The sequence below is a fragment of the Prinia subflava genome, chromosome 9, assembly GCF_021018805.1.
Source record: "Prinia subflava isolate CZ2003 ecotype Zambia chromosome 9, Cam_Psub_1.2, whole genome shotgun sequence".
In the NCBI taxonomy this organism is placed as follows: domain Eukaryota; kingdom Metazoa; phylum Chordata; class Aves; order Passeriformes; family Cisticolidae; genus Prinia; species Prinia subflava.
Genome location: NC_086255.1, coordinates 3,627,949 through 3,641,121, shown reverse-complemented (window position 1 = coordinate 3,641,121; position 13,173 = coordinate 3,627,949). Strand labels below are relative to the sequence as shown.

At 45.7% G+C, this 13,173-nt stretch overlaps 1 protein-coding gene across 2 annotated transcripts in view; it reads right to left on the bottom strand.

Annotated features, from left to right (window-relative positions):
• CHST15 (carbohydrate sulfotransferase 15) overlaps positions 1 to 12,408 on the bottom strand; it is a 46,149-nt gene extending 33,741 nt beyond the window's left edge. The window contains exon 1 of one of the 2 annotated variants that reach the window (XM_063405135.1): positions 12,300 to 12,408. The gene's annotated coding sequence lies outside the window, so the exon portion shown is untranslated. Of the gene's footprint in view, positions 1 to 11,826; positions 11,965 to 12,299 lie in introns of those variants that run through there. The other variant, XM_063405136.1, reaches the window with a different exon arrangement.
• Between the last annotated feature and the right edge of the window lie 765 nt (positions 12,409 to 13,173).

The following is a 13,173-nucleotide window of genomic DNA, read 5'->3' as shown; positions in this document are numbered from 1 at the left end:
CCTCCACCCTGCTTTCTGTCCTCTACAGGAGACATCCAAAGAGCAACACTGCCTGTTGGAGCCCTGGGCACTGAGAATTCCAGGCTCTCTGTGCTGACAGGCACTGACCCCCCAGCAAACCCTGCATTGACCTGAGAAAGGTCCCAAAATTTAGTGACAGCACTGGGATTGTGGGTGTGGAGTTTGAATAGAAGTGTGTGATATCATAGGGTGGAAAACTTAGAGTTTAAGGGTTTATAATATAGTAATATATAAGCAAGATGGATGTTTTAGGGCCTAGGCCAGTCCTCCTTTTTCACCTTCTCCTTCATGGGTCTGGGTGGTGTTTTGTAATTGGGTAGAAAAATCCGCATTGCAGCCCATGGGTAGTTGGTTATTGGGTTAAAAGTAAAAATAATATAGGTGTCATCTCATAATTGGACAATTAAGGATTAAAAGACTTTGTAAAGAGTTAGAGACAGAACCATTTTCTACCTTGTTATCTAGAGCTCACAACTCGTGGGACTGTAATATAGATAAGAATTAATAAACATCAGAGTCTGAACACACAAATTGCATCTCCTGTGCATTTAATCCTGGTTCTAACAGAAGACAATAAGAACTTTACTAGGTGCCCACACCCCAGCAGCTCTGGCTTGCCCTTCCAACCCAAACCACTCTGACTCTATGGTTTTTCCATGTGAATAAGCAAGTTCTGCTCCTTTCATAGCAGTTACTTCACCAGTGTGTGGAAAATTAGGCATTCTGGAACACCATCCCAGGTGCAGGAGAGAGGTCTCACCACTGATCATTTGATTTAATTTGCAGTTTTCCCGCATGTTTAAATCCTGGAAAATGCTTTCAGCATCCAAACCATTTCTAATCAAAGTAAGTGACTGCAGAAGTTCAGAATAATCTATAAACCAAAAAAATTCACAGTTCTTCTCATTAAGTGAAAAAATAAATCATATGCTGATAACACACCTCAGTTTCTTTATTGCATGGCTCAGTGGTTTAAATTACACTTCGAGAAGAATAGCAAATCAGAATGAAACCTTACAATTATATGGGTTTCTCTCTCTGCATATGAAAACTTGCATTTAATGTTATTCTTACTATCCCTCCTTTAGATTACTTATATAGGGCCAACAAAACTGATCTGGAAAACACAAAATATTTTATCCAAACATGGACATTTAAATATGTGTATTGTTTTATCAGTGTTTTTACAGAGACACTTCTGCCCAAGGAGAAAACAAATTAAAAGAGAAAATGCAGTTGTAACCATTCGTGCCACACACAGGAGCCTCAGGCCAGAGTGCACTCAAATGTATTTTGGGGTTTGGTTTTGGTCCAGAAAGGGTGTGCAACTCTCAACATCAGATCTCAGAGTGCTTTTCAAAGGTGCTTCTCCATCTCTGGGTGACAAATGAGTTCTGACATGTGTCACCTGTTACATCATCTGGAATAAAACTGTACAAGTCCAAGAAAAACCCACACCTCCTAACTCACCATCCAGAATCCCATTACCTGGGAATTGAGGGATTTTGAATGAAATTCAGATATGTGTTACACAAGCTAGGAAGCCACCAGCAATCCAATTGCTAAATAAACCATCTGAGGCAGGCAGCATTGACTCTGACTTTCCCCCAGTAACCATATTAAACAGAACCAATTTCAGCCTTTCATAAGCTCAATAGACAGAGAAAGTGAATTTTCCCAGCTTCCCAAGCTGCAATCATGTTCCCCATCCCAGAGCTGTGCCAGAATCTCCCTGCACAACAGTGGCAGGGAGCATTTTTGGGGCCAAAGCTGGCAGATGGCACTTTCAGGAGCAACAGTGCAAGACCTGCAGTAGGAAATGAAACCCTCCCTGTCATAAACAACTCCCAGTTAAGAACTGGAGTCCTAATTAATATAATTGGTTTCATATGAGGTGCTAAAACACCAATTTTCTGCATGTGGAAGCCAACACAGTTTCTATTAGTTAGGGAGTGTTTTGCTCACCTCTGTTTTTGCTCAAGCACAGAGGAAAAAGGGAGGGGGAAATGTGTCATGTACTCTGCCTCCAGCTAGAGAATGCCATGCTAGAGTACATTTTTCACCTCAGATGAAAAATGAAGGCAGGTAGCCTTTCAGCACAGCTGCTCCTGAGGACTGAAATGGAAAATTATTTGGAGAGCAACTCTCACATCATTCACTCAGAGCTGTGGATTTACATCCTCCAACCTGCATGAGATCCACAGAATGAGCAGGACTCCATCCCAAGCTGAAATCTGAGGGAGAAGACATATTTAAAATGTCAAAACAAACAACAGTATTACCACTAGGGGGGAAAAAAAATCACTAATCATTACCCTTCAGGAAAATACTCAATTTTCAGCCTTTCTGCTTCAAGTCTAGAAATTTAAATTTCCTCTTTTTAATGGTGCTGCATTTGAGTACAGGCCAAAAAAATGAAAGGGCGTGAGGGTTCTGTTAGCAGGGAGCAGAAAGAGGGCCTGCACCTCTCAATTTGGCATCTCTGATAACGGGAGTGACCAGGACACACCCAGGACAAGGAGCTCTTTGGTGGCTCTCACTGGCGAGGAATTGTCACCTCCTCCAGCTCCCTGACACCAGCCATGTCCACCCAGGAAATTTTCCCACCAAGCCAGGAAATCCAGTTTGCATTGGGTACCAAGTGGGGTTTTTCCCCTTTAAAGATAAATCCCCATCTTCTCCTTGAAACCTTTAACCCCTGAGGATGAACTGCCCCACTCCAGAAGCAGATGTTGGTCTCTGATTTCACAGGTATTCCTTTCCCTCTCCACAAGGAATTCCACCTTCTGTGTGACTTTAAAACTCCTCTCACTGCTTTTAACTTGGCTGAGGATGAGTATCTGTGTGAGCCATTGGCTGAAGTGTCTTTAATGATAGAATAGTTCATAAAAATAAAACTGTCCTATCCGAAAAATGTACATTCCCGCTTCTGAAAATGGAGTAAGCCTATTCATTATTTTCTTAAAGACTGAATCTCAAAATGGCACTGCTGACATTTAAGGCTCATGAAAAATGAAAGTCTGTCTGATCTATGAGAAATGAATTTATATGATCTATTTTAAGATGAGAATATTTATCAAGGAAGACAGTTGCCAATTAGGAACACAAACAGAAACAAAGCCACTCACAGTAAGTTGCCCTTTTTTCTTTTAATCTTTTCCATGCCAAGGGCATGCTTCTCCCCAGAACAGTGGTGCACAAAATAAGTGACATCTGGTGGCTTTATGCTGTAATAGAATAAGGCACCTCATTTCAACGCTGTTAACCAAATCAATTTTTAAATTTACTGCTTCTTAGCAAAGCTTTTTAGATGTTTTATTTATTTATTTTCACACAGATACTTCTGAGGCCCCTGGGCATCACAGTCCCTCTTGCAGGGTGACAACTGCTGTAATCCAAATTAAGTGGGACTGTCATAGTCACATCAGGAAAAACACAACTCCACAAAGCAATTTGGAAGGCACAGGTTTAGATTTAGCTGGGCAGCACCAGTGAGAATCACACAGAGCCAGGCTGTAAGAAACTGCTCTGCAGAATTTTGTGAAGGAAATCCTTCACCTGCTCCAGTTATTCACGTGCTCAATGTAATTAATATCAACTCAGGTGTCTCTGAATTGTTTTTCACTGGATTTTAACTTCACCCACAAGAAACAGCTGCATTTTTTCATTCTGAGTTTAGCAGCATCCTAGTGGCTACAACTTTTTCAAATTCGAAACAGCTTTTCCCCTTTTCATGCTTTATTGATCCTCAGCAACAGCCACATCTAATCCAGCCAAGCCTCCTGCACCTAAACCTGCACTCCAGACATAAAGCAATTACAACTCTCCTTCGAACTTCTCCAGCCAGAAATACACTTCTCTTTTAGAAAGCCATAAGCCTCTCCTGGATAATTAATAGAAGTACTGTCAGCCAGCCTCAATTAAAATCACAAAATTGCTGGCACTGCAGTATTAAGGCTTGCAACACCAATTTCTGCAGTAATAAGTATTTATGGGGGGAAAAAAACAATCTGTAAGCACTATGTAACAGAAATGAGATGAAAGATAAACAGACTCTAAATATTTATCAGCAGAGGAAGTCCAAAAATATACCAGTAAAAACGGAGCGGATGGCAGCTAAATCCAGACCATTGAGGGTTCCTCGAAGGATGTGCAAGGAGGAACTTCATTTTCAGCTTGGCATGGCTAAATCAAATTAATTCCTTCCTCCTATTCAATTGCTGCATAGAAACCCCTGATGCCAAAAGGACAGAGCTAAAAATGTCCCCCAAGCCACGTCTGAGCTCTGCACTCACACCCTGCAGCAGTGCAATAAATAAAGAGTTGGACTTTGGGGCTTTTCCATCACTTTTAAGGCCTGAATATCCTGAAGAGGAATGTCCACCTGCACGGTTGGCTTCCCTCAGCACTGAAAGGGGGCTCCACATCTGCAGGAGCTCCACAAAAAAGGGGCCTCTGGGATAGCACAGCTACTGATGGATTATTTCAAAGAGAAATATTATTTCCTGCTCACATTCCCTCATCCCCACCAGACATTATCTTCACCTCGAGACCTCCTGGCTGAGCTAAATAACATATGCACAGAAAAGCACAGCTGAATGGCTTTAGCTCCAGCCACTCATCAAGAGGAAAACTTTTAAAGATCCCATTTCAATTTATTTTTTTTGAAATGCTGGCATGCTGAAGTCAGCAGGAAGACATTTCAGTGACTTTAATGAAGCCAGAGGTTCATCCAGAGAATTGCTGTTTGGAATGAACACAGCATTTATGTTATCTCATTTCAAACCTTCCAAGTTTTTTTGGTAAATGCAACTTAATGATATTTGCTATTTCAGAATTATTTGCTGTCTTCGAAAACACAGAAAGGAGGGTATTAAAGTTCTGCACTGTAAAATGTTTAGTGATGATGGATGGGATGCTCTTGTTTCAGTAACAGGCATGTTTTTAATGCATAAATATTAATTGTCATAAAATGTCTGTTCATTTTGCAGTTTTGGAAAGCTTTAGAATGTATGAATTGTAATAGTCCAAAAAAGATAGTGTTGGTATTTACATATTTATCAGCATTTTCACTGCACATTTTTAGGGCTTTTTTTTTTTTTTTTTCATTTATTATCCACTGTACCAGCACAGAAAAAAAAAAAAAAAAGGAAAACTGGAGAGATGACTACACCCACTTAATGGGTATCATTACAGGAAAACACAATCAAAACTCAGCAGAGGCTTTTTATGCATTCCCCTGTATTACACCACAATGAGTTATTGCAGTGTTCTAACTCTGATGCTACAGCAGGAGAATGCTCAATTTTTACAGCTGTAGCAGGAATGAGCAGCAGGTGAGTGGAGCCCCTCTGAGAGTTCCTGACTCCAGGGAAAAGCTGCTCCTGACAAGCTCTGGAGGGTTCCCCAGGTTTTCCAGCCTTGCCTCGCTCCTTGGTGAGCAGAGGGCTCTGAATTCCTCCAAAACAAAAAACTGTTCCCACTCCCACAAGATTCTGGTCCTCCTCACACCAGGGAAACCCAAAAGGTGAATTACTCCTGATCTAGCCTGATAAATCCACGTGGGATTTCCATGGATACCAACGCAGACTGCGTTTACTCTGCTGTGTATTTTTCATTTTGCTGATCTCCTGAGCAATGCTCAAAAATCTACTCTGAAGGGTTAAAAACTTCCCTATTAAAAATCACCTGATGTCAGGTGAATTTTTATTTCCTTTTTCCTCAGTGAGAGGGAAGATAAGCTCAGATTCCTCTCTTCCCTTCTGCTCACCTCTCACATCTCATTTCTTGTTTTAAAGAAGGTATAAATAGCTTTGCAAAGTAATTCTAATACTAAACGTCAAGTGCAATGGGTGGTTTCATTCCGATTTATCCTTATCTGATCCTCAGGCAAGTTAATCCTCAACCTGAGAAAGTGTTTTCAGAGCTTTATAATTGATGAAACTTTTCATCTAAATTATTTACTTTGCGAACGGCTCCGATGCGTCGCTCAGGGCATAAAGCTGTAGTACTCAATGCTGGAGTGCTCAAAAACATGTTTTTGTCTCCTCAAATTAAGAGCCCATCACTACATCCCGTGCTGCAGTTTCTACTGGCAGTCTTTAATGCGCAGCAGGGTTTTTATCTGAATTTTTATGGCCTGCAATAGAGGCAGTTACAGCCCAGATGTCTCAGTGTTATCCCAGCCCGCAGCTCCAGGGAGACACGAGGCAGGCAGAGCATCTCTGATCCTGAAGGTGTGAATCTGACAGTGTGAACCACTGCTCCTTCCCTGGAATCACACGGGCTCAAAGCCTTCAAAACCTGCTCCTCTCCCACTGCAACAGCAGCACCCCAAATCCTTTCCAGAAGCAGCACTGGGAAATGTCCTCAGGCTTCAGCAATCCCAGGGATGAGCTGAACAGCAGCAGCCCTAAAAATGCACTAGGAAGGGGTGGAAGATGAGAGCAGGAGCTCAATCACCAGCCCAGCACAGTGGAAGACATCCACGAAATGATGAACTTAAAAGTTGGAGATTCATTATCCGTTTAATGTACTTAACATTACCAATATCTATTTAACATTATCTAATATCTACAGAGCTGAGCAAAAGAGACAAATTACAGCTAAAAAGTAGCCAAAATCAAAGAGGCTGGGAAGGAATATCAGATAAGGTACTGGAGGGGCTTGCAAGGAAGTGTTGGTTTTAAGAGCTGCTAAAGAATTTTCAGGAGATGAAGCTCCCCTGTGAGGAGCTGGGCCTGCAGGCAAACCCATCTCATTATGTGATACATTCTCTTAATAAACTATTAAACCATCCTTCTCCATTCTTTCCCATTTCCAGCTTTACACAGACAAAGCTCCTGGCTGCACCAGTCAGAGTCCTTTTTCTTTGGATTAATAAATTCTGGCACTCAGGCCATTATATCCCAATTTAGGCACAGCGAGGTTGACACTGGGCTCTTACATTTCCTCCAAATTATGGGCAAAACCTTCCAGAATCCTGATTTCCGCTACTTTTTTTTTTCTGAGGTCTCTCCTATTTGTGGGTATCTCACTCCTCATTTGGTACCAGTTCTGAAGCACTTTAATTAAGTGCTTTTTCTCCAAGACCTGCAATTGGGCAGACCATCCAACATTACAAACTCACATCCATGTGCTGCCCACCCTCAGAGCACTCTTTCAACTCTACGAGGCTTCTTCCATCTCCTAAGTACACACGCTGCACATAGATCTTTTTTATTTTTGCCTTTGTATCTTGCAGGGTTTTTCATTTTTCAAAGCAGTCTTATCTTGTTTCCTCTGTCTGACTTTGAACTTTACATTTTATCTTCGCTCTTGTCTGACCTCAGAGTTCTTCCCAGCTCAAACTCACCTGTAACTCAGTGCCTTCTTTGAAAGAAATGACCTTCCCTCTTCTCCATGCAATCCTAAGAAGTTACAAGTCTAACTTAAACTTGTTGTATTTAACCCAAACACCAACAAATGCAAAAGCAAAGTAAAATACAATAATACAAAAGCCTTTTTCACTCTCATCAGTTTTTCTAATTTTATGATGAGATAGCAGGGTACATTCACCCACACTGAAAATCAAGGTTTTTCTACAGGAAAAAATATCTCCTCATGAAACTTATTTTTTCCTACTGGAAGGCGTGAAGCAAATGGAAAATGTCACTTCGAGTATTTTGCTATTTAGGTACAGATCTGCACCTTTTACAGTGAGGAACAACCCACCTTAGGTGCAGATTTGGCCTAAAACTCCATTTATTTATAAAATGCTGTGCTTATTTGGTGAGTAAATGATGGCATAGTAAGTTTTGGAATATTAAGTGTATTTGGTGCTTGGTGTATAAACAAATAAAAGTCTGGGTTGCTTCCTTGTCACTCCATCCCACCAGTTCTCCACAGGATTGGGTTCATTTCCAAGGAAAAAGGAGGCAGCTCCACCATCTCCAACCCTGTAGGGGCTGTGGCTGCTCTCACCAAACCCACAGGGGAAGATCCACACCACCAGGAGCTCCAAAAATGTGTCTGGAGTTGAGGTAAACCACCTCATTTCTGGCAAGGTCAGAAGGAAACCAGCAGCCAGGTGCTGAGGTTTGGGAAACAAGGGTTTGAGGCAGCCCAGGCTGTTGTGGGAGCTGGGGGAAGATGGATCTGGGAATGAGCAGAGGTTGGGGTTGGAGGGTTGGTGCAGGAGGTGCTCCAGGCCACAGCGATCAGGGGGCTGGAGCATCAGCCCTGTGAGGAAAGGCTGAGAGTGGGGAAAGAGAAGGTCCCAGGGAGAGCTCAGAGCCCCTTCTAGGGCCTGAAGGGGCTCCAGGAGAGCTGGAGAGGGACTGGGGACAAGGGATGGAGGGACAGGAGCCAGGGAATGGCTTCCCACTGACAGAGGGCAGGGTTAGACGGGACGTTGGGCATGAATTGTTCCCTGTGAGGGTGGGCAGGCCCTGGCACAGGGTGCCCAGAGGAGCTGTGGCTGCCCCTGGATCCCTGGCAGTACCCAAGGCCAGGTTAGATGGGTTTGGGGCAACCTGGGACAGTGGAAGGTGTCAGGGTTGGAACTGGATGAGCTTCAAGTTCCCTTCCCACACAAACCAGTCTGAGATTCTCTCCTGTGACCTCTGGTGTGCTGCCACACAGCAGAGGGGACAGAGGCAGGGGGACAGTGTGCCCAGGGTGCCTCACTCCTGTTCACATCCACCACCTCCTCAGGTCTCTCACCCTCCCCACAGCTGCCCTGTCACTGCCATCACCCCCCAGCACCCATCAGGATAATGTTTTCCCTTCTGTTTCCTCTTGCCAGGCATCACCTGCCTGCCTTCCCTCAGAGGATGCTCCTTAAAACTCCAGCTCGCAAGCCACGTTCACCAGCTGCTGGAAACCAGGTGTAACATCAATTAATAAATATTCCATGGAAAAGCTGCATTAACTGCTTGCCCCTGAAGAGCTGTTTAGTGGCATGTCAGGCACAGCTGTGTAATCAAAGGATTACAGTGCTCCCTTTGCAAGGCTCTCCACCTCCTCGGGAGCTTCCCCGTCTCCCTCGCCTGTAAAAACCCAACCCAGGCACCAGGACAGAATTGTAATCGTGCCTTTGAGCCTGGAAAACACAACCCAACAGGCCGTGGGGACAAACACAACACGTTTCCTGTCAGATACACGGGCAGCCACACTAATTTTTAAGAGAACGGGTCAGCAGAGCTCTGGATCATTAGTTTGTTTTAGTGAAATTGCAGTGTAAGTGGAGGGATGGGTGCAATAAAGGCTGCTTCAAAATAAGAACTTGCAGGAGGTTACAGATCCCATCCCCTGAATAGCTGTATTTAGACTCCAGATCTGACACCACGCTTGGTCAGCAAGAAAAACAGGGCACTTCAGTAAAAAACATAAATAAATAAGAATTACTAATTTGTGGGGGAAAGTGGTGAAAAAATGCTCTTTTATTGGAAATCTACCATGTTTTTCCACAGCACTTTGGATTCTTCCAGCTGAGCACCATAACTCCAGCCAAGGAGTATGGGGGGAATTTAGAATTACCCCTCCCTGTGCAAGGTATGGAGGAAAACAGGTGGGTTAAAGGAGAAAATAGGAGTCTAAAGACAGCAATTAATGAGCCCAGTTAATCAGGGTACATCTTCCGCAAACCCTCTGAGATGTTGTTCCACATCAGGCAAGTACCCAGAGTAGCACTGAGTGATTTAAGAGCCCATTTCCTTGGGATTTATGACTGTGGAATACACATTAACAGTGGGAGTAATTAGGAGGGAGAGGGGGATGCCAGCATCTGTTCATGTCGTGGCTTTTCTTCACCCAAGTGATGCATCAGTGCTGGAAGAGGAGCACAGTTGGGTGTTCCAAGTTCCTAAACCCACGTGTTATTCAGGTGAGATCAGCCCTCTGCTGCCAGCTCACCTTGAGGAATTCTGTCAGCACCCAGAGGTGACACAGCCCTGAGTAACAGCTCCCTGGGATTTTGCCCTGTGGACATATAAGGAAGAACTCAGCCTAGGAAATGTAGTTTATAACAGGAAGGGTTCCCTTCCCAGGCAGCAGAGGAATTCCATAAGGAATCCTTGTTGGCCAGCAATAACTCATCAGCTTTGGCAGAGTTTGCTGCCATCCCCCAAACCACTGATCTTCAATGCAAACCAAAGCTTTGAGAGGTGCTTCAGCACCAAACCACTTTCAGCAGCACTGAAATCACCCGGGCTGCCAACAAAAGCTTTGACCACTGAAACTCCCCATTCTCATACAGCTCCTGCCACAGGTTGCTTAAAATAATGTTAAAATGTAACATGAGCAGTACCTTATTTGCATCTCTGTGATCGTGCCTGTGCAATCCTATCCTTGTTCATGCTTTCGTGGATTACACACCTTCATCCTTCCTCTTCAACCACATGAAATAATTCAAATAGGAGAGTCTGCTTCACTCTTCTCATTTATATGATTTCCAGATACCTACTTTTAGTTTAGCAATTAAGATAAAAATCCATTACTCCCTTCCATTGCATTAGTGGAATTAAGTGTTTTGCAATGTAAATCTGCACTGTTTGATCATGGTCCTTTTACAAACCACCAAATAAAACACTCTGAATTTGAGATTAGTCCTCCTATGACAAAATCTGAACCATAAAACTATTTTGCTATTGATTTCAGAACTGCACAGTGGCTGCAACTCACAGACACAGGATCTAAGTGCTATTAAAAAAAAAAAAAAAAAAGGAAAGAAAGAAGGTAGTTTCACTACTAAATCTTCATACAAGTAGTTTCCTCCTTTCTGCATTCAAATTGATTTTCTTTCTTTTGGCATGTGAAGAGCCAGATGAATCCTTTGACTCAATGCCCAAGAGTGAAATGGCACCAGCAGCAGCAGAGAAGCTCCCAGGGCATGAGACGTGTGACAACATTTTAATCACTGACAAAAAGAGGCTTCAAGGCAGCCACTCCGTTAGTGCTGGCTGGTTTTAAGTGAGATTTACTGTTTAGGAGTGACTGCATATAAAAAACATATCTATGTCTATAAATAGCACAGATATAAATATATATGTATGGTTCATGTATATTTGGGGATGTTTTATTGGTGGAAATTTCCCTCTCTGCCAAAGATCAAGCAGTCCCCAGTTAGTATCAAGTGCAGTGCTGTTCAATCAGGTGTTTGTTTATCCAAACGAGCTCATACGATATTCAGTTCAACCCTACAAATATTTACTTTTCATGAACAGTTCCAGCAAACTTTGAGATTTAATCTGTGATGTGCCCAGCTGGCCACTCTGCCCTTGTTTTTTTTAAGTTTCAAAACACAAAAGAACGTGCTTGTTCTACAGGAGATGATGACGATGATGATGATGGGGTTTTGGTCTGGCTAACAATTCAAGAAGTGAAACTGTTCTGATGTCATATGCAAGGAAGTCAGTGTGAAGGGGACTTCAGGCCACAGAATGATATAATAAAATATAATTTTAAAAAAATTCCAAACTGTAGAGCTTCGTAGGTGTTTGGATGCACCATGCAAGCAATACTCTCACATATCCTATTAACCTACAAATCTGTGTCTAGGACAGTCAGATCACTGCAGAGTACGGCTGGAGTATTACAATGAAGCAGCAGAGGAAAATTAAAAAAAAAAAAAAAAAAAAAAGAAAGAAAAAGAGAAGCCCATATACGAGACCGCCGAAGTTCAGCTGGTGAATTGTTGCCTAACAGACTGTGACCATAATAACCCGTCAGTGAACCTTGCCTGCGTTCTCAGCAGCTATGAAGCTATTTTTAACAGCCAACAACCCTGCATTTAAGAAATACCCCTCTTCACCCAAAAATACTCACAGCGAATGGCAACACCCATGCCCGGCTCGCTCCTGGGTGGGATGCGCTGCCGGGATTTGGGGGGCTCTGGGAGGAAAGCCCCTGGGCAAGTGCGTGCTCCGCCGAGCCCCCGAGCCCAGCGCCACCCGGGGGGACCTGCCGGGGCCGGCGGTGACAGCTCCGCGCCCCCTGTGTCCCCGCGGGGCTCGGAGCCGCTCCGGACGCTGCCCGGGGATGCCCGGGGTGCCCCAGCCCGCCGGGGAGCGGGACAGTCCCGAGTGCCCCGGCCGGAGCCGTGCCCGCCGGAGCCGTGCCCGCCGGAGCCCCCGCGGCTGCCACTGCTGCTGCTGCTGCTGCCCAACTTCCCGCGAAGTCCCGCCGCCTCCCAACTTGGGGAGCCGCGGCCTGGGCACCCCCCGCCTTCCCGCAGCGCCCATCCCATGCCAATCCCATCCCAATCCCAGCCCAATCCCAGCCCATCCCAGCGCTCCTACCTCCGCCGCCTCGGCTCCGCTCTGCCCCGCGCCCGCCGCCTCCGCCGGCTCTGCCCTGGGGGAGGGGGGCGGAGGACGAGGAGGAGGAGGAGGAGAGGAGGAGGAGGAGGAGGAGGAGGAGGAAGGGGGAGGGAGCAGCCCCGCCGCTCCCCGGCCGCGCTGCGCAGCCCGGGAGGCGGAGTGCTGCCGCTCGGCTCTGCCCCGCGGCTCCCGGGGAGGGTGGGGATGGGGGTCCCCCGGGGGTGGGGTTCCCCCGGGGATGGGGAGCGGGGATGGGGGTCCCCCGGGGATGGGGAGCGGGGATGGGGTGCGAGCAGAGCGGGGGATGCTCCGCGGAACCCCCCGGCGCGGGCGGGGCGGGATGCGGGGCATCCCCCGGGCATCCCCCGCGGCATCCCGGGCCCCAAGAAGCGGCGGGGGATGGATGGAGAGGATCGAGAAGGAGATGGGCCCCTCCTGAGGCGTCCGACGGGAACTGGGGCTGTCCCGAGCGAGGCATCCCGAATGCGGGTGCGCAGGCAAAGGCCAGCCCCAGGAGAGACACGGCTCGGACGCTGCCGAGGCTCCGGGGCCGGAGCCGCTCTGACCTTCCCTGCTGCTCACCTGGCGGGCTGCGGGAGCAGCCACTGCCTGCTCCGGGCTTGCAATGGCAACAGCACAAACCTGGCTAAGAGAACAAAATCTTCCACTCAGCTGAACGCAAAGTTTGTTCTCAAACAAGAGATCCTACCAAAATGTATATATATGTAAAGTGAATATACATAAAAACTGTTAAACTGTCAGAGGGAAAGCTGAGATTAAATTTGAGGATGGAATTGTTTCCTGTGAGGGTGGGGAGGCCCTGGCAGAGAAGCTGTGGCTGCCCCTGGATCCC